The sequence below is a fragment of the Corvus kubaryi genome, unplaced genomic scaffold, assembly GCF_017639235.1.
Source record: "Corvus kubaryi isolate FWS band 111438036 unplaced genomic scaffold, C.kubaryi_AGA036_p1.0 37149, whole genome shotgun sequence".
Taxonomy (NCBI): Eukaryota; Metazoa; Chordata; class Aves; order Passeriformes; family Corvidae; genus Corvus; species Corvus kubaryi.
In genome coordinates, this window is record NW_024581039.1 from 512,497 (window position 1) to 536,573 (window position 24,077).

Here is a 24,077-nt window from a genome sequence, read left to right on the forward strand (position 1 = left end):
ACCCGCCGAGCGGGTCCGGCCCCGTGGGGGCGCATCCAGGGAGGGGGCGCCGCGCTCCGGCCCTCTGGGCTTTATTCTCCGGCGCCCCGAAGCCCCGCGGCTGCGGGGGAAAGAAGGAGAGTGGGGATGGAGGACAGGAATAGCGGGGCAGAGGGGCGGGTCGCAGTGTGCAGGGGAGAGGGGGCAGGTGGAGGTGTTGCGGGGGAGGAAGGAAGGGTGAAGGAAGGAGGGGGAGGATTGAAGGCAAGTGGGGGGGAACGGGGGGGAAAAGGGGGAAGGTGGCGGGGAAGGGGAGCAGGGAGAGGGGGCAGGAAAGGTGGAGAGGGAGAATTAAGGGCAAATGGAGCAGAAGGTCAGGGTGCGAATGGAAGCAGGGAGAGGTTGGGTGGGGGGGGAAGGAAGGGTGGAAGGAGGAGGGGGAGGATTGAAGGCAGGTGCGGGGAAATAGGCTGGGGGAGAAGGGGAGAAGGGGAGCAGGGAGAGGGGGCAAGGGGGCACCAGGCCGGGGGGGGAAGGAGGGCAAGGGAGGGGGGGTTGCAGGAGGAGGGTGCGGAAGAGGAGGAAGGAAGGGGAGAAAGGAGAGGTATAGCGGAAGAGAAGTAAAGTACAGAAGAAAAGACGTACAGAAGAAGAGAAGTATAGAAGAAAAGGGATATCGAGGAAGAGAGATCTCGAGCCCAGCCCGGCCCGGCCCGGCCCGCCCGCACCGAACACCCTGGGGCAAATGGCGCCGGGGGCCAATTCCCGGGGCTTAAATCCCCTCGGCCCCGCCCCGCGCAGCCGCTCTGGGGCCCCGCGCACCTGTGCAGGTCCCGCCCGTCACACCTGTGCCGGCCCCGCCCCGCCCCGAAATCCCGGCGGATCCGCGCTCGCTCCGCTTTGTGCGGTGGATGCTTATCTCGGGCTGCGGCGGGACCGTCGCAGCCGGAGGTTCCCCGCAGCAGTCGCTGGATCGCGGCTGGAAGCGGGCGAGGCGTGGGGAGCGCCCGTGGCAGCCCCGGGACCCCCGGCGCCGCCGCTCCCTCAGCGCCGCCCTCCCAGATGCGCGCCCCCTGGCGGACACGGACGGGCGGCGCGAGCGTGCGGCGGGCCCGGCAGCCCCCGCTGCGCTGCCCCGTGCCGGCCCCGCCCGCGGGGATGCGGAGCACCCCCAACCTCGGCACCTCCGAGGTCACCGCAGCCCCCGGCAGAGCAGCGCCCGTGGCCGCACCCCCGGGGAACGCTTCGGAACGAGCGGGGGTTCATCGGCGCGGGCGGGAGGAGCTGCTCCGCCTCTGCCACTCCTGCTCCGACCGCGCCCGGGCTGGGACCGGGGCCTTGTTCGGGCCGCTCATCCGACACCTGCCGGATGAGGGCTGATGCTCTCCTTCCTCTCCCTCCCTTTCTCTGCGGCTCGCGCTCTCCATCGGAAAAACCTCTGAGTTTAAAACGCCAGGGAAAACTGTTTCCTCTTTATTTCCAGAGCACAGGATATTCTGAGTTCGAAAGACCCCCGAGGATCATCAAATCAAATAATGAGAAGTGATTGGTCCATCTGGGGATTGAACTCAAAATCTTGGCATTCTCATCACCTGAGCCAATTTTGGGATCACGGGAAAGGGCTGGGATGGGAACGGCTGCTCCTTTTTTGCTAATGCTGCTTAACACACCAGCCTCTGGAATGGTTCTAGGGCAGAACTGGCTGGCACCTGATATGACAGCACAGAACTCCTCCAATAACCCTGAATTCCTGCCTTTTCCAGAATTTCCCCAATGGCTTGGAAGGTGCAATGTCGTTTTCCAGGGAGAAATAAGCAAAACAAGTCCTGAGGGTTCACTTGGTCCATGGCCATAATCCCAACAGAGAAGTGCACTGTTATTGTCAGATCTGTTAAAAATTCCATGACAACACTGGGATGGGATTCCTAGGAACCTTCTTAATGCTCTTGTCTCCATTTTTATTGATTTTTAGTCCCTCAACTGGCAGCTTGTAGAATTTATCCTGGGACTTAGAGGTGACGCAGGGTTGGCTTTGGATTGACCTTCACCTCTGGCCCCAGTTTCCGTCAAAAACATTCCCTACTTATTCCATGTAGATTAAGTCTTTACCTCCAAAATTTCCCTACCTGTCCACTACCAGTGATCCCATTTCCCCCCTCAAAATATTCATTCTCCATCCTGAAGAAAACATCCATTTTTACCCCCAAAATTTTCACTCCATGTCCCCAGCTGATGACTTCAGTTCACCTCAGGATGTTCATTCCTGAATCTCTGGGGATTATTTCACTTCCCCCTCTCAAATTTTCCCTGTCTGTCCACTTCTGATTTCCTCATTTTTACAAGACAATATTAATCCTCTACTCTGAGATTATCTCCAGTTTTACACCCCAAATTTTCCTTACTGTCCACAATTTATTACCTTATTTTTACCCAAAACTACTCATTCTCAGTTCTTAGATTTTTTTCAAGTTTTATCCCCCAAAATTCCCCTACTTTTCCACCACCAAGTCCCTCATTTTTACTTCAAAATATTTATTTAATAACATGGAATTTTTCTCAAGATTTATCCCCACAATTTTCCCTACTTGTCCACTACTCATGGCCTCATTTTTCCCATTTTTCATTCTCTTCTCCAGAGAAGAATGGACTCTCTGTCCTCAGAGGGAAACACAACCTGATGGGACACAGGCACCACATTTCCTCTTGTTCCTGCTGTCCTGGAAAGGCCCAGGTAAATCCAGTCCCTCAGACCTTGCATCCCTGAACGCCAGGAGAGCCGGTGTTTTACCCAGATCCCAGTGCCCTGCACGGCTGCGCTGACACGAGCGCAGGCCGATCGCTCTGCCCAGCACCATCCCTCATTTTCCTCCCACGGCTCCCCAAGCGTCCCCAAACCACCCCAGCGTGTCTGTGCCGGGGCCAGGGCCTGCCCCGAGCCCGACCAGAGGCTGTCACCCAGCCCTGCACCAACTCCCACCCCTGGGAGAGCTGGGAATGCACCAAGAGGCTTTGCAGTACCCCACCAAAGATGGTGGCTTGACCAGAAGTGGCTTCTGTCAGAACCCAAGATGGCAAGAAGGGCAAAATTTCCAGACTCCACACCAAAGACGGCGGCTCCGGCACCCAGATTAGCATGTCCTTCCAAAGATGGTGGCATGTGTTTTGGGTTGGGATGAAAAAGGGAGTGGCAGAAGGCCCTGCTCCTCAGAAAGGCACCTATTCGGCTGCCTGACCCCGACCCCAATCCCGACCCCAACCCCTTGTTTTCAGCAAGATTTCCTGTGACACTATGGGTCAGAGAGAGAGAAGGGAAATGACTTTTTACAGGGTTGAAATTTCTCCAGGCAGAAGTGGGATGTCGTCTTGCCCCTCCCCAGAGCCCTGCAGGCGCATGGGAGCAGCTCAGAGCCGGCGCAGCTCTCTGAGCGATAACAACGCTTGGGAGGTTCGAGTGTTGATAACAGCTCTCCTGTCTCCTGGGGCCCAAGGTCTCACGGTCCCGGACTGGTGAGGGAGAGAAAGAACTTGTGCTGTTCCTGGAAAAGCTTCTGTTATTCCTTGTGCAGCCTTTTAATTCCATGTTCTAATTGACTGTCCTCTATCTTTCTAACAGGACTTGTCAGAGATTCAGATTTAGGAATTGAATTTGGGTCCGTTCACTACAGAATCTTGCCCAGCCTGAAGGCCTGGGTGATGACTGCTTCTCAGCGAGGGCTCTTTATGAATCCTCTGTCAGATTTCCCTCAGTGCTGGGCAGGAAAGGCAAGGGTTTGGATTAGGAATTCTGCAAGCAGGGCCTGTGTGACCATTGGCTTCCTGTGTGTGTGTGCGTGTCAGTGAGCCAGGGCTGGGACAAGGACTCATGCTGTAGCTGTTGCCCTTTGGAGCTGTCAGGAAAACATTTTAAAGGTATGATCCTAGAACATTTTGGAGGCTGTTTCCAGAGCTCCAGAGCTTCCAGAGCTGGATCTCCAAGTGCAGCAGGACAGGTGAGGGTTCTGACCTCTCCAGACCTGTGCTCAGCAAGGCTGCAGCAGTCGCTGGCACAGACTAGGGCTGAGGCAGGTTTTCCAGGGAACTGGAGATCAATAAGGACTGGTGCTCTGGAAAGACGGGACCTGCAGGGATTGGCTTTTGCAAAGCTGAGATGAAGTTTGTAAAAGTAGCCCAAAATTCGAATTCCTGTGGGTTTTGTGGAGGATGTGAGATCAGAACAGGTTTTCGTGGTAAGAGGGTCTGAGGAGCTGCATCCCTACATTTGGCACGATCTGTGTGATTAAAATGAAGTCCCAGCCCCAGAGGCTGATGGTTTCTGCTCATTCCTGTCCCCAGTTGTCCCCAGCATGTTGCTGATCTAGAGGGATCTGCTCTGGTTTCAGGCTGTCTGTGCCCTGGTCACTACAGTCCCCAACGCCTGAGACACAGAAAGCCCTGGCCAAAGTGGCCAGTGTCACTTAAATGGAAATGAAATGTGCCAAACTTGCTGTGGGCAGGAACTACTCTGTGCTTGCTTAAGTTTTAAAATTGTGAGTGAATTTTTGATGCATAATCACTTAATTCTGCCTCTAGGGAGAGGGATTTTCTTCACCCCTATTTACAGATTGTTATATGCACACACACATAACTTTATTAAGAAAACAGGAAGTAAAAACCAACACCCTCTATTACATTTCAGTATTTTTTTCATGTGGCCATTTATTTTGTGGTAAACCTGCCTTTCTCAGTGTGCTTTGGGGTTTCAGTTATTTGGGAATCATTTCAGACGACTCTTTGCAATGAAAATATGAAGGTGGGGATGAGTGACCGGTATCCTGGGAAGGGCTGTGGGTGTGCCTGGGTTGGGAGCAAATGGATAGGGCTTATCTTCTCCTGGTTTGAGGCTACGTCTGGCAACACTACAACATTCCAAAGCAGACTAATTACTTCCTCCACTTTGTCACTTGTCCAGGCTCTCTGCATACTGCCATGTATGTGGATATACCTCTATGCCATAGGGGCTTTCTGTATGGGCTTCAAGGCTTTCCTCCAAGTAGTGGTAAACTCAGTTTTCATTTTACAGACCTCTATTGCTGCTGGATTAGTTAAAGGACATGACCTCTCTGTGAAATCAGTTTTTAAACAAAAGGTAAACTTTGAACCTTGAACTAAATCTAAAAGATAACAGAGATGCACACTAGATCAATACTTAGCAAATATTAGTCGTATGCCATGGGCAGATATCTCTCTGCTGTACCTCTACATGTTTTAGTGTGCTGGTGCAGCACAGATCTGTAGTTTTAAGGGGTTCTTTACAGAACACAACCATTAAACCTCTAGCTGCTTCAAAGTGGGGTAACATAGTGTAAAAGTCTAGTAATTCCCTTCCTCTGCAGCCCACCTATTCAGGGAACTGAGGGCCATCCCTTCGCACAAGTGACAGCATTTTCCCTACCATCCCAGTAACTCCCTTTGCCCCAGTGCTTTACTTCTGTGAACAGCAGCTTTTAAGAAAATTGTCAAGTTTGAAACAGTTCCCCTTCCTCACCAAGCACGCTGCTGGTTCACAGTCTCCAATTATCTAATAATAATGTAAGTACAAATTGTGCTTCCATGTAATATCAATGGCTGGGCATGACACAGACATTTTGGACTCAGCATTTCCTGATTGTACCTATAGGCTAAAAAAAAAAAAAAAAAAAAATAGGAGCACACAATTCAATTTTTTTCCCATTTTATAAAGGACTTTGCTATTTGATAGTGAGACAGGAAACATCTTCCTGTTGCTCCTTTCTGCCTTTGGTTTGTAACAACAGCGCTGAGCCCAACACAAGAGTTTGCACATCAGCCAATATTCCGGGAGTACGAATCCCCAGGACAAAGGCAGGTGGTGTTACATGCCAGGGAAGCAGCCCAAGACAAATCAGTGTTCCTCAGGAACAACCCAGATGTGACAGATGCTCCTGCCCTACACGTGGGCAGCAGCTCAGTGCCAGGAGCACCCAGAGCGCAGCAGTTTGTGCGCAGTGCAAGGGTCCTGGTAACAGCTCCAGCTTGGCAGCCTCCTGGCACAGGAAAGCACTGGCAAGAACAGCAGTCCAGTAAGAAAATGCAGCTACCTTGAGATTGCTTTGGATTCCGAATTCACAGAGCAACAGAGCTGCTGATGTCCTGTTTGGCAAGGACACCTCTGATGGTGAGCTGTCAGCAGCACTGTCATTCCTTCAGCAGCTTTTAGAACCCAGAGAAGTTAATCAGGACTTCAGTGCAGAGACAAACACTAGACAGAGGCAGAATTGCTGCTTCTAAGCACAAGTTTGGACTAGAATTTGAATCTCCACCAATGTGCATTCCTGGAAGCAAGTTTTTACTTCATCTCTCACTTAGATTAAAAAAAAAAAACCCCAAACTGCCCCTGCTTCCCTAGGAGACCACGTTTCCTAAGGATTTTGTGCTTTTCTGTCTAGTGTCTTTCAGGGCTTGAATGCAGGAGCCAGGAAACTCAGCTCAGAGCCAGTTCCTAAATCTCTGGCCTCTGATGCTTTCACCTGAAGCATGGTTTGGGTAACACATACCCACTATATAGTGAGGAATTTATTGTAAACAAATATAGATTTGTGGAGTACACAAATCATCTCAATTCACCTTATTCTTACTACCAAGTCATCATTTGTCACGTGGCAAACAGAGTCTTCTATCAGCATCAGCACAAGTGCCCAGTTTGGAATTTTTCTTTCTGATGATAAACTCCTATTTCCTCCACAGGCAGCCACTTGGAGCAGTGCGCAGCCAGGCCTGCCTCTGACAATACAGGCGAAACATTCCTTCCAAGTCTGCTTAATATTGCCTTTCAGAGCTTTCACCTGGCACCACGAGAGAAAGAAAGGCACTGAGAAAGTGCCACATCCACTCCTGAACTGCTTTCAGCTCAGCAGTATGGAGTCTGCTCATATCAGCAGGGAAAGGGACTGCTGGGGAAACGGCATAGGAGAGGCACAAGGCAATGCGAGGCCTTCCTACACCTCCTCATACACAGAGGGGGCTACCCCAAAGAAGCCAGGACATGTTCTCAATTTACTAGCACAGCTGAGGAAACTTTTCTGTCAATAAAGTATAGTTTCAGACATAGCACAGCACCAAAATAATGATTAATCTGGTACTGAAAAGAAAACAGTGCCTTCAGAAAGTGCTGGAAAAAAAAGAAGGACTTAATCCAGCACCCATTACTTTACTAGGTGCTGGATCAGCAAACTCACATGAGCAATACATAGTAACCCTCCCTCAGTTTCCTCCTGTTCTTGTGCTTGAACCATACTATCTAAAGCTGACTTTAAAAAAAACCCCAACCACAAAACCCCCAAGACTTCATGCAAATAAAAACATAACTTTAAATGACACATAAAAAGCAACGTTAATTCAAACTGCAATATGCATGCCAGCCTTCAGGAGTTAAATAAAAATGTGGTTACAAAATAAAGAGAAGCTTTTTTAGGCGCAAAATTTTCAGCCGAGTTGAAACATTTTGTCAAATTATGCATTTCAGGAAAATTTCATTTGATGAAAAATTCCCTATTTGGGGTAAAGGTGAGTCAGCCAGTTCTCACAAACCTGTGGCTGCCACTGCCTGACTTCAAGAGAACTCCATCCCATGCTCCCAGCAGGTACAGTCATTAATCTTTATGCTTTTCAGCAAAATCCTTCAATTCATAAAATAACTGCTGCATTAGTACATACTGGGTGAAATTCAGGCCCTGTAGAAACCACCAGGAATTCTCCTGCCAGCAGTGCTGCTGTTCCTGTTAGATTTCCTGCCACTGATGATTGCCCCATGTTCTACCTATCTAGATCCCTCTGCAAGGCCTCTCGTCCCTTGAGCCCACAGCACCTCCCACTTCAGCATCCTCATCAAACTCACTCCTGGTGCATTCCACTCCTGCACCCAGATCCTGGAAAACAGTGTTGAACAGCACGAGCCTTTGGATTGAGCCCCAAGCACCCTGCTGGCAAACCACAGCTCTCCTCTTCCTGTGACAGCTGGCCTGGCTTCCAGAGAGCCAACAGCAGTGTGCCCTGTTCAGCCAAGGTGGCAACCTACCCCACCTGCCTGGCTTCTGCCTGAATGGCATTGCCTCTCCTGCACATGCGTCATTAAAACCTGACCAGCACTCGGGGCCCCCTGAGGCAGCTCCTCAGGGGACACGGTGAACTGCTCCCTGGCGAGCTGAAAGTTTGCTCTCTTGAAATCCAGGGTGACAACTCTGCTTTTTGTAACAACACCAAAAAATTTAAACCCAACCATTTCATGACCACTGCAAGCAGGACCATCACTCCTGCCATGAGTCCTCTATTCCTCTATATCCGTGGCAGAGCCCCTTTCTTAGCTGGCTCGCTGAGCACTTGTGATGAGAAATTATCCTCAACAAACTTCAGGAATTTCTGAGACTGCTTGTCACAGCAGTATGCCACTCATGTCTGGTTAAGTTACTCACTGATCCTAAATTAAAACTGGACTTTACGTTCCACTAGCACTCAGGAATGTTCTACTAGCACTTAAGAATTGTGAAACATAGGGAGTCTTGCCACACTGACCACTTAGCTTCAAACGTGGCCCCAGAGTGTTGTTCATTGACCTAGGTAAAACAGAGCCCTGGCCCACACCCATAGAGGCCTGAGAGGAATGATTAATGTCTAACATGCTACAGCTCACCAATGTGAAATACCTCCAACATGCCAGCCATGGGCAGATGGTACCTTAATTCACCATGCACGCTGGGAACACACCAGCTGTGCCACCAGCAGGCATGTTTCACCACACCCACACATGGCCCTGCCCACATCTGTGTCCCTGCCACCCTGGAGCGAGCACAGCCCGGCTTGGCCCGTGGTCAGACCCCACAGTCACAGCCCCTCTCAGCCAGGCCCCAAAGATCTTCATCCGTGTGTCCCAAACAGCTCTGGGACGCTCCTGTGCCAGGCGCTGCACCCGCCACAGGTGGTCCATCCCAGGGCACTGCCTTGCCCGGTGCCACCTGGGACAGCCCATCCCAGGGCACAGAACAGCCCAGGTGCCATCCCTGGGAACACCACCCACGGCATGGCCAGAGCTGGGGCAGTCTCCCGGGATCATTCCCAGAGCCCAGCTCCAGGAACGGTCCATTCAGCCCTGCAGCCACATGTGCAGCTGGAGGCTCCAGCAGGGACCAGGGCCACCCCATCCCACACCAAAGGCAGCTCCACGGTCTGGGCAGTGGGAGCAAGCTCTCACGTAAGTTGGAGAAACACCAGCTGATATCTGGAGGAAATAACTCACTTTCCACTGGGGATAAAGATTCAGATTTGTGTATGTGGTGTTTTGTTTTTCCCAGTCAGAATAAACTTCTGAGGAAGAAAACCAAGTTTTCAGGAGCATTCTAGGAACAGCAGGTGAGTTTTAAACTTCAGTTCATACAGAATTAATCCTGCCAACATTAATTAAAAGTTGGGTTTTTTTCTTGGTAAGCAGAGAGAATAATCATTGAATCCCTGAATAAGCCTTGGAAGCAAATAGGTTGAAATGACTGCAAATTGCATTGTTTAAGGGTCTTCACTTGGACATGAGATTAAGTAATTGTTTCTTCATCTTAAATGAACACAAGCCTATCTCCTATTTAATAAAAATAAAAATTAATTCACCGAGATCACTAAAACAAGAATTGCATATGTTGAATTGTTTTCCAATATAACAGAAAAATTCCAAGAGGCTGGAAAGTGTTTTGTTTTAGAGCCTGTAGAAAGTTTTAGCTTTTAAAATAAAACACTCCCAAATACAGCAAGCTGATACCAATGATTCAGCAAAAGGGAGTCCCATGCAGCATTGAAGGGCTCTACAGTGGCTGTGAGATACAACCCCTGGAGGGACTAACATAGACTGATAGAGCAGGTATCTTTGGTCCAAAAAAAAAAAGACAGAAACATCTCATCTCCAAATAAGAATATCAATATATAGATATTTAAAGTGGCCATTTGTTGGATATCAAACAGAATTTTCCTCCCTTCTCCCTCATTTTGTGTTTCATTAAAAAAAGAAAAAGGTTACTTTTCACTGTTGAGTCTCATTTCTCCATTAAAAAAAAAAAAAAGAAAAAAGAAGAAAATTCATTTAACCAGCAAACTAGCTCCTCTCTCAAACACTAATACTACTAACACTGTGAGACAGTAAGAAATGAAACACAAAAAAGGAATTCTGAAAATAATTTTTCTTTTAACTGTATTCTGAGGACAACATTGTGTAACTGGGAAACCTTTATGAGGTTATGGCAATAGATTTCAAGCTCTGGTGAGCTGAACTAGTATGTGATTACACAGGCAGGTCGTGCATGCAGTTCCTAGTGGTTAAAGACAGCCAGATGTTTCCTTACAGAGCTGGGCACTCCTCCCTCCCACCCAACAAGAACCTGTGTCGTTTTAAGCCCAGCTCAGCCCTGGCCAGCCCCATTTGCCCAGTGACATCTCCACGGTGTGCGGGACAAAGGCGGACACGGAACACCAGGTTAGTGACTGTGTCTGTTTTCACAGCGAGGGAGAGGAGAGGCTGTTCTTTATTCTCTAAAGCCAGCAAATGCATGCTCTGAAGCTTTGTGGACAGCCCTTTACCCACAGGAGCATTCACTGCCCAGGGGACAGAGCCAGCAGCCTGTGAGGTCACCCTGGCCCCATTAACCAGGCAAGTGCCACAATCCCCAGGGCAGCACAATGTTCCACACGGGCCCTGCCCTCGTGCTGCTCTACCTCAGCCCCCTGAGCACCCTGAAACCACCTGGAAACACAGCATGGCCTGCAAGGGCTCCCAGCCCTCCCTCAGCTTCACAGCACACCCTGAGTGGGTGCCTGGTGACACCTGGCACTCTGCAGCCATCCTTCAAACCTGCAGTTACAAAACTCCTGCCAAGGACTCCCGAAGCGGGGAGAAGGCGACCTCTTGTCCCAGTTACTGGGACTCCAGTGTCCACACTGGTTCTGTTTCTCATACACTGAAGCTGTAGATGCTGGTACAAACATCACATGAGGGTTCTGAAGTGTGGGGACATGAATACCTTAACCTAATCCATAACACAGTACTTGGGATTACACTTCAGCTAAATACTTTTGGGGGCTCTGTGCCACGCAGCTGAGTGAGTACAGGGCAAACCCACTGATTTCCAAGAGCTGATCTTGAAAAAGCCCTGGAGCACAAAACAGGCAGAAGTGTCCGGGATCCAGACAACATCACCCTTGATCATCCAGAGGCTGAAACATGAGGCCACCTCTGATACACTAACCACTCCCTTTTTCATTTCTGTTTTTCTGTTTCTAAGCTATCCTCAGAGAGCAAAAAGATGCTGGCAGGCAAGGGAAAAGTTTTCTGGCAATTTCTTTCTGATCAAGCACATTTCCCACAGATAATCATTCTATAAAGTTCACCAAATCTAATACATGCCAAGGAACACCACCACCTATTTTAATTGCCAAGTACAGGAACCTCAGAGTCATCCTATTCCAACCACAAATTAGAAATCCACTTACTTGTCAGTTTTAAGTTTCTCCAGGTGAGTCAGTTTAGAAGAGCAGTCTCGGGAACTCCAGAGCTATTGTTACCCAGTAAATTTAATATCCAGTGCAACGGGTAAGCTTCTCCAGCTTGGCAGAACCAATTCCAAACCCCTTACCACACTGAGAATCACTTTAGACTAAAAAACCCTTACAAGGTCCCTGCGCCACCCTCACACCTGATCTTAATTAAGACTAATTAACTTCCAGCATGCCTGAACATCTGTGTAGCTCTCACACCTGTTTCTACAACCTGTACAGTTGATTAATAATTCTTCTTTCCATGTTTTTGATATGTAATGTTGCAATTCCCAGCGCTAGGTCAGGAATTGCCAATGCTCACTTTATTTTGAGCTCAAGATCCATATTTCAGCCCCCTGCTGCTTCTGCTTGCAGGGTCCCTGCAACACAGCAGCCTTGCAGCACATAAGGGGCTCACAGGAGGGCTAGGGAGGGACTTGGGACAAGGGCCTGGACTCACAGGACACAGGCAAACAGCTTCCACTTCCAGAGGGCAGGTTTAGATGGGATATTGGGAAGAAATTCTCAGCTGTGAGGGTGGGCAGGCCTGGCACTGGGTGCCAAGAGAAGCTGTGGCTGCCCCTGGATCCCTAGTAGTGTCCAAGGCCAGGTTGGACAGAGCTTGGAGCAACCTGTGAGAGTGGAAGGCATCCCTGCCCATGAGGGTGGCATGAGATGGTCTTTAAGGTCCCCTCCAACCCAAACCATTCTGGGATTCCCTAGTTTTGACACAGAAACTTCCCAGTTATCCCTGGCCAGTTAACAAGTGCTCAGGCTGCCACTGACAACCAGTGGCAGCCTCTGCCCACTGGAAGCAAATCCTTTCTGGAGCATTCTCTAGTTACCAATGTTACAAATAAACTTTCCTTGTGGAAAGAGAGCGCTTCAACTCTCACAAAAGCTGCTGCCTCACTTTCCTCCCCGCTTTAGTCCTTCTTTTCACTCAAAACTATCTTTGAATGCCTAACGATGCCTGATGCTCAGCACCTGCAGCAACCTAAGTAATTACAGAGCAGCTGCACCTGAGCAGCCGCAGCCTGCCCCACCCAAAACTCCTGGTTTGCATTACCCACAATGACAGACTGGGAAAAAATATCAGCTTCTTTGTCTCTGAGGTCTTGAAATCAGGATTTCGTGAAAAATGCTTTGGTTCAGCAGAGCCACGGCAAACAAGACTGGAATAGCCATGGGAAATGCAATTTCATGCTACATAGGGTGGTAAACAAGTTGGTAAAACAGATTAGACTACATATGAAATCTGTGTGAAGTTTCTGTTTAGCAAGGAAAGTGCCTGCAATGTCACACAAAACACTCGATGGCTCATTCTTTGTCACTACTGTCTCCAAAACATTGCCATCACAGCTGCACTGTTTTTCTGTGTAACTGGGGGATTAGGAGCAGATGAATATAGAAGAGGAAAGCCAAGTCCAGCCTGTGCCAATCTGGGTTTAACTGGCCTTATCTTGGCTACTTCTGGGCCCTGACTTTAAGCCCTTCTGGTGGCCAGGCTAGCTGTGGGGAGCTCCTCCAGTCACCACTGGGCCGGGGCAGGGTAGAACACCAGCATGCAGTTATAAAAACACTATAAAAACTTTGTCTTCACGATTTTTCAAGGGGCCAAACTGATTTTTTACTTTTCTCAAATGAGCAAAACTAGCACCTGTGTGAGATGCTGGCAGGCATCTCCCAAGGCACGGGAGCCATGCTGGGACTGCTCCCTGCTGGACTGCAGCGCTGCAATTAAAAAAAGTAACTGTTAATTACAGCTGGCTGCAGCAGGCCAAGGGCACCAAGTACCCTGTCCACCCTGCCCCAAACTGCCTCAGACCTCCCACAGGCCTTGGTGCTGGGGCTGGGCTAACGGAGGGACAGGGACAGGGACAGGGCACAGGACCCCTCAGCAGAGCCTAGCCTAGCGCACAGACTGCGCTAGGGACTGACAGAGTTCAGGTCTCCAAAGTCTCTTCAAGTTCCAAGAAGTGGATTTAAGCAGGGTTTTTACTTACAGAGCCAAAAAATCAATACAGTTGCTTATCCTCATGTGCATCCGAGCCCCACATTGTGCCCTGTCTGATGGTCCAGGTGTGGCTCAAGGGACACTAACAGAGCTGGAAGTGCTCCCTCAAACCCACCCCAGGGCATCCCTCGCATTCTGGTGTGCCCAGCACACCTGTCTGCAGAGCCAGCAGGTCTCCTGGGGGGAGTTGCCCTGAGGGACTGGTAAATAAAAGTTTTATGTGCTAGCCTTCCGCTTACAGCAAAATTGCTTAAATTCTGCCCACAACTATTTTGCTGGGGAAACAGCAATGTCATGGAGGATTGTCAGCCAGACTTTACTCTCCTAATCTGAAGATAATCCCCAACCCAGATTCTCTCTGTCACTGAGAATGGTTACAGGAAATGCCAGGGCAATCCAGAACTGATGTAATGAGTTTGATGATTGGGAAACTCAAATCAATTTCGTTTACTGAGCCCCAGCATAAATCAGAAGAGATCATGGCTTCCAGGTTAAAGACCTTTGCTCAACTTTCTGCTGCTCTGAGTTAATCTTTCTCTACCCAGCAGTTGGAGTGACCAGCACAGGTAATCTTTAACCAGTGGCCATTGACTGACAAGGATCACAGCATTTCTCCTCGGGGATCTGAGCTGTCCCAGCACTCGTAGCCCTTACCTCTGTCCACGAAATCGTGGTAAACGCGCCCCTTGAATGTTGCAGTACTCTGGGATAAGTTGATAAACACCACCTTTGTCTACTCTGAGCCCAAGAATCCCTGTAGCAATGTCCTCTCAAAAATTACACAGCCATATCCAAAAGCAATGTGAGTCAGCATAGAGTCACTGACACTAAGAAAGCAAAGGGATAAATTCAGTTCCACTGTTGGATAAGTGTCATTCTTCTCCATAAAAGATTCTGGCTTAAATCTCTGACCCAGCTTTGTCTGGAAGTTTAAGCCAAGGGAGCCATGCCCATGGCTGGTGGGACCATAACAGGATTTTTCCATGGATGAAATAGCCAGCCCCAAATCAGTTGAAGAGTATTGATTATGTGCTGGAGTAAAGCCACAAAGATACAGCTCAGTTTATTAACCCTGCAGCTATTCCTTCAGTTTTGAAGCTGTTCTCCCACTGTTTCCACACAGAAAAGACACCATCCCTGTGATTTTCATTTCCCTCAACATATCCTCCACATTGTATATAAGAAAAATGAGAGGAAAGAACTTTTGTATGGATCAAATCATGTCCTTTGTCTAGTGACACCTTACTCACCAGGAGCACTGCTTATAAAATGGAAGCACAGAATAATTTAGGCTGGAAGGGACTTTTTGGGATCACAGGACTCAGTCCTCTGCTCCGAGCAGTGTCAGCCTCAAAGTTAGACTGCATTTCAAAGTTAGGTGATTTTGCTTGGGGTCATAGCTACATATTTCCACGGGAAGAATCTGGCCCTCAGGTGCATGTGCAACCTATGTTGCATTATCTGTCCCTGTGTCACCTTTAGTAACATTTAAACAAACCAGTTCCTTTTCTTTTTCCAGGAATTTCCCAATACTTTGGCATTTCATTTCAGAGAACTGGACCTCAACCAGCCTGCAGCAGTACTGGATGTTGCAATGCAGTTCCAGACTTTCCTCAGGCTCCCTGTGGAGTGACCAGTGCTTCACCTACAGTTGCAGAGCCTCATTTTGAGGGAAACTGCTTTTTTTTTCCCCCAGAAACACAACCCACAAAATATCAAGTAAGTGGTGTTTCCACTGTGATTAAAAGTAGCACATTTTAGTTTCTCTCTGCTAATTTTGGACAACATGTGGCTTTTCAGTTTTGGGTTGGTTGGGTTTTATTTAATCTGAGGACTTTTGTCCTCTTTTTCTGATCAAGCACATTGTCAGATACCTTCTGTAGACTTCGAATGCACATCCATACTTTGAGTAGCATAAGGAGTTTGCACATGGGATGCAGATATAATTGTACAGCTCATTTCTAGATACCTACTTTCCCCAAACCTTGTTCTACTAGTAGGGCAGACTCTGAACTACTACTATTACTAGTAGTACTAGTAGTAATAGTAGTATTTCTGTCATCTTCACACTGTGTGCATGCACCAGTCCCAAACGAGGAATTACTGTTTGTATAACAGGACTGGGATTAGAAATCAGCATTTTAGGAAACAGTAGATTATTCTTGCCATGACACATTTGCAGTCCAAGACAGCCTTAAGCAAAAATGACGTGTCATCAACTGGTAACAAAGAGGTGTCAGGAGGAGAGGGCGAGACATAGAATGTTTTCTAGATTTGATTTCATGGTGGTTTTCTGCTGCTGGATGGACACATCCAGCCAAAATCAGTAAAGTGACCTGGTTCCTCACTTTTCTGAAGTATTTATATCAAAAACTTTGGTTTCTAAACCCCCAAACTACTACTTCAGACTGTTCCAAAATGTTCTAATGAAACAGAAGTATGGTAATGGAAGTAAGCGATGAAACACCTTTTAGTTAACTAGCAAAGGTTCTCATACCCAAGATGTGACTTTATTTTATGTTCAGAGAAAATCTCAGGTTCAAATCCTATTTTAGCCTTCCCCCAAAAAAGTGAAATTCATCAGGCCCTAAATGTGGAGGTTTATGCAACGGTCTTGTTGGATGAGGATCTGGGAGGTGTGTGCCGTTCCTGAGTTTGCCAGCAGTGTTCAGACAGGCTCAACTGAAGCCAGGCTTTCCCCCCACCTCCTAGGTGTGCTGGAAAGTGCAGTCTGAAAATTCCCACACAGAGCAGACAGTACACTAAAATTTAAGACAGAAAAACGATTGACAAGCCCCAGCAGTGAACATGAGATGAGCGCTGTGACCTGAGGAAGAGATGAAATCAGTCTCAGTGGCAGAAGTAAGCAATTAATATGCAGCCAGAATAAACACTCCATCTCAGGGTTCAGCAAAATAAGGAGCTGAAACCCCTTATATTTTGCATTTTTCCCTCCCCACATGTGCTCTCTCTGAAGGAACAGAGAAAATTGAGGTCTCAGGGCTTTTTTTCCATTCTTTAGTCTGTGACTAAAGCTGGTGACTCCAGCTCAGTGCAGCGAGGGTCATCTCCCTCCCCCAGATCAATATTTTAATATGACTTATCAGAGCAAGAATGAATTGTTTACTTTAAAACCTCAGGATCCCATAAAGGGAGAGGGAAAGGTGTCCACTGGAAGCAGAGGCTTGCAGCAGCTGCCCACTGCTGGGAACTCAGAAAAGAAACCAGGACTCCAAAGATTCGAGTACAGACAGTCAGCAAAATGTCCTGCGAGAGAATCCTGGTTCTGCCAAGCCCTAACAACACACCAGAGGACCCTTTGGCTGTTGTCTCCGATGGTAAGTGTCTTCCTGTGCTCAATTCATGTGAGGAAAAGGAAATGCTAAAATATATTAACAAATATAGTGCAGGTGGATTTCCAACACTAAGCACTTCAGCATACCAAAATATCCACACATGCTTGGGGCTCAGCTGTGTAGTATAACAGGATTTAATGTCTTGGACCTAGGGATCTCTACCTGCACTTGGAAAGAGATTAGGCTTTTGTTAGGGCAGTGCAAACCACCCTGAACGTTTATTGTTTTTAAAAAATGGGGTGATGGGGGAGCTGACGGACTTCCTGGTGTGAACAGGAATGCTTCCAAGTCTGGCCATATGGGAAGGACAGGTTCTGCGACCCATCTTGAAAAACCCTCTTGAAAACCCTCTTGTTCTTCACAATGCTCCTCTGCATTGGAACATCCCAATAATGTTCTTTAAACATGTCCAGCAGAAGAGAAGCAAAAACGGGATTTTTCTCTGATGATTATGCTTTGCTTTCTCCTTGCAACTGTCCCATTGTTTTGGGTTTTTTTCCCTTGCAGTACTAAAAACTAGTGGCCATTTCTCTTTCTTTCATTATCTTTTGACTTGGAAATATTCCTGTTTATTTGCTGGAAGTTTCCACGCAGCTGTGGGACTATAAAGTGCCTGTTTGCAGTGGCATCAGCTGCCTTGCTTTCTCCTTACATGTTCTGCAGTGAAGTCGAGTCCTTCTGCCAGGATTGCTGGGCTTTCCTGCTCTGCACAGGATTGCCAGGCTTTTCCTCATTAATAGGATCTTGCCTGATCATTCCCCTCTGCTGCAGAGAGAAAGCTGAGTAAAATGTGTATGAGGAAACGTAAGGGAAGACACCAACATAGGTGAATTAGAAATCCAGGTACAGCACCTCTGTCCCTGTGGCATTAATTTCTCACTCTCACCAGCTGCAGGATAGGCACACTTACCAAAACCAGCCCCGTGGACCTCAGGGCTACAGCTGCATCCTGACAGAATGTTCTGGCATGAATGGGTCTTTGCCATCATTAATTCCAAAGACTCAGTGCCATGTGATGCTCAGGGTGTGTTGCAGCTCCTCTCCTTCTTTCATGTCTCCTTCATAGCTGGGATTGCACAAAAGCCTGACTTGTGGATCTGCACATCTGCCTGTTTTGTGTGTATGTTCAAATGCCCAGCTCTGTCCCACTGCAGCACTACAGACTCAAAACACAGTGGAACATGAAAATCCCTTGGGTGTCAGCCATGCACAAGCATTTCTAGGCTTGCTTTTGTGGCAGGGATGGGAATGCTAGATTATTACTGTTGTGATAATCACGCTGGAGAAATGAAACAGCCTGATCTGGTAACCAGACAGTGAAGGTCCATTTCTCTGCTGTTCTGTCCACCAGCCAAGGGCACTCAGAACCCAGCTTCTACTGCCAGCTCGTGGCACTGAGTTATCACAAACTCTCCCCTGAGGTTTGACTAGATGTAAATCAGCAATTAAAATGATCCAGAGCCCTACTAAGTCTGCCCTGACCTATCAACACTGGTTGAACTATATTACAATTGGGAAAGATCCAGATAAGATAAAAAGTTAGATCATGGGGTGAGGATTGGTGAGGAGATCCCTGTTACATTGTGAAGAGCAGGCTAGTGGTTCAGGTGTGTCATTACAGGTGGGCAGCAGCTCATCTGGGTGCCTTAGTGTCACCTTTCTGTGGGCACTTCGATGTTTGATGCTGTAGAATTGAGTGGGCTAATTTGTGAGCCCTGTGCTCCGTGCACAAAAAGGGATTGATGAAAAGGCTAAGCCCAGGGAGGAGTTCTCAGAGGATGAGCCTTTTGAGGGCTTTAACTTCCTTAACACTCTGTTGCTAAAGCAGAACCAGATCCAGAAGACTATTGGAGAGTCGGGGTTTACTACACATGGGCAGCAAATTCTCCCCAGTATGTAAAATGGGAATGCCTTTCTGAGCTTAAAAATAAATGAGAGAGTAGTTGAAAAGCACTACAGCAAGACATCCCGTTCTCACCTCTTGGCACAAAAAGACAACTGCATCCCCTCACAAGGGGCTTCTAACCAGTCCACAGAGGAGTCTCTTTTGAGACAGAAAGTTCAATTTTCAGTAGCTACAAAAAAAAGGTTACTGCTGTTCGCCCTAGCCCTGGTTTCTAACCTCTGTTGGGGTCCCTCCCCTGCCATGTAGCCCTGGGAGAGGGGCCCTGAGGGCACAGACACGGGGCTTCCCTGCCCCTGCTCAGCCTCGTTCCCATTGGTTGGTTTGTGTTCCCTGCGCGGGCAGAAGGACCCTTGGTCCCGTGACTGGAACAGTTCCTGGGCAGAGCCCCGGCCATGCGGCTGGAGAAATAAACATCTCTGAAACAGCTATCAAGAATCTGTCTGTCCATATATATTTCCTTTCCACGGGACTCCTGGTTTGATATATGCATGTTGCAGGATCCCCACTGCAACATAATGGTGGAGAATTGTGAGTAGAACGATCCCCGATCCCTAAGCGACTGATTTGTGTGAGTAAACCCTGGAAACTCTGGATTCCTCTTCTTGGTTTTGTTTTGCTGTTCCATATCTAAACTATGGAGGAACCGTGGGAAGACTCTTGGCTCTCAGAGCCGCATATGGACATTTACCTTAAAATGATTCTTGAACAACGATTTGTAAATTTTAGCTTGATTCAAGCTCAAAAAGAACTGAAACACTTCCTGGCATGGTTGTTTAAGAACTTTTTCTATGTTTCTTGGGATTTAATTATTACCAAGGGCTTTCGGAAAACCGTTTGGACACAGTTAATACTGGAGTCAAGATATATGCCGATGGAAGAATATTTTCGTGAATATTATTTAGTTACCGAGACTGTTGAGCAATGTCAGCTGTGTCCTGGCGAAGGGAAGCCTGGCGCAGGGACCGTGCGGCCCAGGCCACGTGCGCCGAGCGCTCTGCGAGCAGCAGCGAGGCAGTTCCCGCGTGCGGGCGGAGCCACGCGAGCCGCAGTGTCGGTGGTGGAGCGAGGCGCGGCGGGAGCGGCGGGACCCGGCGGTGCCCGCCCGGCCCCACGCAGTGCGTGGTGGAGCGAGCCCCGTGAACGCCCGGCTGAGAGAGGCGGCGCGTGGGCGGTGGCTGGCGGTGGTGGCGGTGGAGCGGAGCCGTGCCCAGCCGAAACGTGCGCTGGAGCAGGGCACGGGGGGGTTGTCGCTCGGGGGCCCGGCCGAGATGTGGGTGCAGCGCCCGGCAGCGGCAGCGAAGCTGCGACCAGAGGAGGCGACGCACGGAGAACTGAGCGGCGCGGCCCAGCCCGGCCCGCGCAGCCCCGAACGCGACCCCGGGAAGAGCGCGCAGGCACCAGCAGCCCCGACAATTCCAACACGGGAGCGACCGAAAGAGAGAGCAAAGACGCAGCGAGACAGAAAACAGCAGCCACTCGGAAAAAGGAAAAGATCATAGTACCTAAGGTCTTAGGGATAGTAAAATGGTATAATGTTAAGCAAAATTATGGTTTTATAACAAGGTGTGACAACCAGCAAGACATATTCGTGCATAGAACTGCTATTAAAAAGAATAACCCTGAAAAATGCATCCCAAGCTTGGGAGATGGAGAGGTGGTGCAGTTCAAAATTATACAAGGTAGAAAAGGGTTACAAGCATCGCAGGTCACTGGGCCTGATGGTGTTCCTGTAAAAGGCAGTATATATGCAAAAAATCGTAGTCATGTTAGACAATATCTCCATTTTAAGCCCCCCCTACAGTCTCCCTTTCCTAATCCCACCTTTCCCTTTTACCCTATGTCCTATTACCCCCAGTGTATTCCCAATCCGTTTTTTCACCCATGGTTTCCCTCACAAAACCATGCTTTTGCCAATTGTTTCCCCAAAAATCCCTTTCCAATGCCGAGTGGGGGATGAAAAGGGGGAGGGAAGAAGTTAAACCCTCTCCTGCCTCAGTTTCCCCACAAAGCATGCCCAGAGAGTCCTGTCTCCCTTCTGTCAGCCCTAAGATGTTCCACAGAATCTGTTTAGACATTTAAAGGCTCAGGAGGGTGGCTTGTTTTGTTTTGAAACTGTTCTTGTTATGTTTATCCAGTTGTTTTCATTCTCCTTTTATTAAAATAAAACGGGTGAGGTGTTGGGGTCCCTCCCCTGCCATGTAGCCCTGGGAGAGGGGCCCTGAGGGCACAGACACGGGGTTTCCCTGCCCCTGCTCAGCCTCGTTCCCATTGGTTGGTTTGTGTTCCCTGCGCGGGCAGAAGGACCCTTGGTCCGGTGACTGGAACAGTTCCTGGGCAGAGCTCCGGCCATGCGGCTGGAGAAATAAACATCTCTCTGAAACATCTAGCAAGAATCCGTCCATATATATTTCCTTTCCACGGGACTCCTGGTTTGATATATGCATGTTGCAGTATCCCCACTGCAACAAACCTCCTCCATTCCATGTGCTCCTCCTTCTCTGTTTTCTCTGCCTCTCTGCAGCATTCAGATGTGATGATGGCATATAACTGAATTTCCATGGATTACAAATCCCTGTGCAGCATGTTTGTGTGCTCTTAATCCACTCCTTAGTCCACGTGATCTTTTATGGGATGTTTTCTACTCACTGAATATGCAAAAATGTTATTTGGCTAGCAGGCTAAACACACAGAGAAACACTCTGAAACACCCAGCCTGTGCAGAGATTACCACCACAGCTATGGATCCTAGAGCTTAATTCCCTGATGCACAGGTGCTGATGTGTCCCAGAAGAACAAGCATGGAAGAGCACAGGGGCAGTGGGACCAGGAGTACAGACCAACTTGGCTGTCTTGTATGTGGGCTACTCAAAAATGCTGCTAAAAACAAGTATATGAAAATCAAATATAATCTCCAGCATTGTGATTCCTCAGGTCTGACATAGCTATAAAAGTCTGGTGCTGATTCTGGGCTGTCTCCACCAATTAGAGGAAGACATGGGCCCTTGCAGGAATGACTCATCCCTGTCCTCAGGAATTTGTCTCTAGAATAGTACAGTTTACTTTCTCCAGGTGCTGTCCATCTCCCTTGTCTGCAAAGGCACTCAAAGCCACTTAGCTTTTACATTCCCACAGCTAGCTGAGACACAATATTCACCTCAAAGCAATTCAGGATCCTGTGTCCCGCCTCCTTGTGAGAATCCCGATGTGCCACATATAAATATGCACAACCCAGTCTTGTCTCTGTTTTGCAGGCCTTTGAAACCCCCTCTGCTGAAGTCTGCAGCGTGCATCCATGACTCCTTCCATGGGCTAAGGACCTGCTCCCAGAGCTGTGGAGTGTGACAATGGTGTTTGTGTCCAGTCTATCAAACGCCATTATCACACTAAATAGTTCCTGGCAGACAAAGCATCATGTCAGGAAGGTTTGGGACCTCTGGCAGTACATCTTCCCACTGTGCTGAGGAATAAACAACCATGATACATGTACAGCAGGATGACTCTGCTCCTTCTTTTAGAGGCAAAAGCACCAGAGTATGTGAGAAATCCATACTCTGACACAAGCACTTCCAGATCCCCATTGTAAAGCACACCAGACATCTTAAGGAATCATCACTATACTGTCATCACTAGGAAAGTGGACTTCCTTGGCATTAATAGGGCTGCGTTTACCTCTGAGAGGTCAGCTTGTGATTTTCTTTTTCCCATTGAACTGACTAGGACAATAAAACTGATGGCAATTAGGCAATGGGGTGAAACTCCATCTCTGACTTTGGCACCAAACTACAACATACATTTGGAATATTAATTGGCTGAGATGCTCACAACATTTTTCAAACAGAACACTTCCCAAAATTCTGATAAAAATCTATTGCCTCTGTTATAAACATGTATTATAGTATTGGCTTCTCGCAAAGTATTAAAGTAGATATTATATAATGTTAGAAATGCTTTTTGCTGTGTGGATGTAGTTTTCTCTCGTTTTAGCAAGAATGTTAGCAAGTGTGAGCAAGTAAAATAACCTCCAAGCGAGCAGAAGATGAGGCCCAAGGAGCTGCTAATCAACACTTTGTCCAGGGAACAAAAGGGCCCAAAGGCTACTCCGCCCGGAGAACGGCGGCCAAGAGGGTCCGAGAGCCGCTATCACCGCTCTGCCCGGGGGGCAAAGAGGCCCAAAGCTGCAATCAGCCCTGACTGTCTGGAGAATTAAGAGATCCACCCTACCATCGACTCTTACCTAGCGGGCCCAACCCCAAGAATCAAAAGAAATAAAACCACAAGGCCGAAGACTACGCATGCTCTAAAAAGGCAGACCCAAGGAGTGGCCATGCAGATCAATTCCTAGAAAAGTTTTAATATGAATAGAGAACAGACAGTAAAAATGGTATCACCTCGGGCATCAGGCGTGCTCTTGGCAGAGTGCCAAGGCACCCAGCCGTTATCCCTTTGCTTTATTTTATGTGTCTCTTATTGTCTTTATATTAAACTCTTTAAATTCTAACAGGAGAGTGAACCTCGTTTTTCACAGCCTCTAACTTGAAACACCATTTATCCAATGCATTTAGCTTTGCTCGCGTCCCACCACGCCCAAGCCGCTTGCCTTATGTTCTAAACCTCCTGTTTTGGGAATGGTCACAATTTCCTCACAGAAGTTCTTCTGAACACTATTGTAAAGAGTAGGCATCATCCATAGGAACTTTCAAAGGCCTAATGAAAGCCAGGTACCAGCAGTGCACTGAGGAGCCTAAATCCCACGGAAGAGTCCAAGATTTAGGCTCACAGGATGTTGTGCTCTAATTTGCAATGGAAGCAGTAACTTTAATATTCATCAGTGTGTTCCAAACTTCACCTTTCCTGACTTCTAGTTCTAAGTAACCCAGCATACACATGGAACGGGAAGCTTCCTATGGCTGTGAGGTGCAGAGTCCTGCTGGAAGAAAGCCTCGAGGAGTACGTGATATTTATCATTTACGGATTAAACTGTTTCCATGTGCAACCAATTTTATTACACAGGGTTTCCCAACCGAACATCTTCAACGAGTTACTTATTTTTCTTCCCTAAACCTTCTTTTCTTCCATGACTTATTGCCATGGAACAGTCATTAGCAATGTGTACTGCAGGAAAAACTACAGTGTTGTATATTAAAACTCACTTCCAGTCTAGATGTTTTTAAAAGAATTCTCAGCTCTCACCACCTGATCCCAGGTGTCCCTGTCACAACACCAAATGCCTTCTCACTGCATATCTGCGGAACAGGAA

General features: G+C 48.1%; 2 long non-coding RNA genes across 2 annotated transcripts; one reads left to right on the forward strand and one right to left on the reverse strand.

Moving 5' to 3' along the window:
• Positions 1-1,422: 1,422 nt before the first annotated feature.
• LOC121661389 lies at positions 1,423-24,021 on the reverse strand. The gene is made up of 3 exons (XR_006014951.1): positions 24,011-24,021; positions 13,348-13,358; positions 1,423-1,571 (listed from the first exon to the last, which is right to left on the reverse strand). It is a non-coding gene; the product is annotated as an uncharacterized LOC121661389 (long non-coding RNA).
• On the forward strand, positions 16,513-22,770 carry LOC121661388. Its single transcript, XR_006014950.1, has 2 exons — positions 16,513-16,896; positions 22,072-22,770. It is a non-coding gene; the product is annotated as an uncharacterized LOC121661388 (long non-coding RNA).
• Positions 24,022-24,077: the final 56 nt, after the last annotated feature.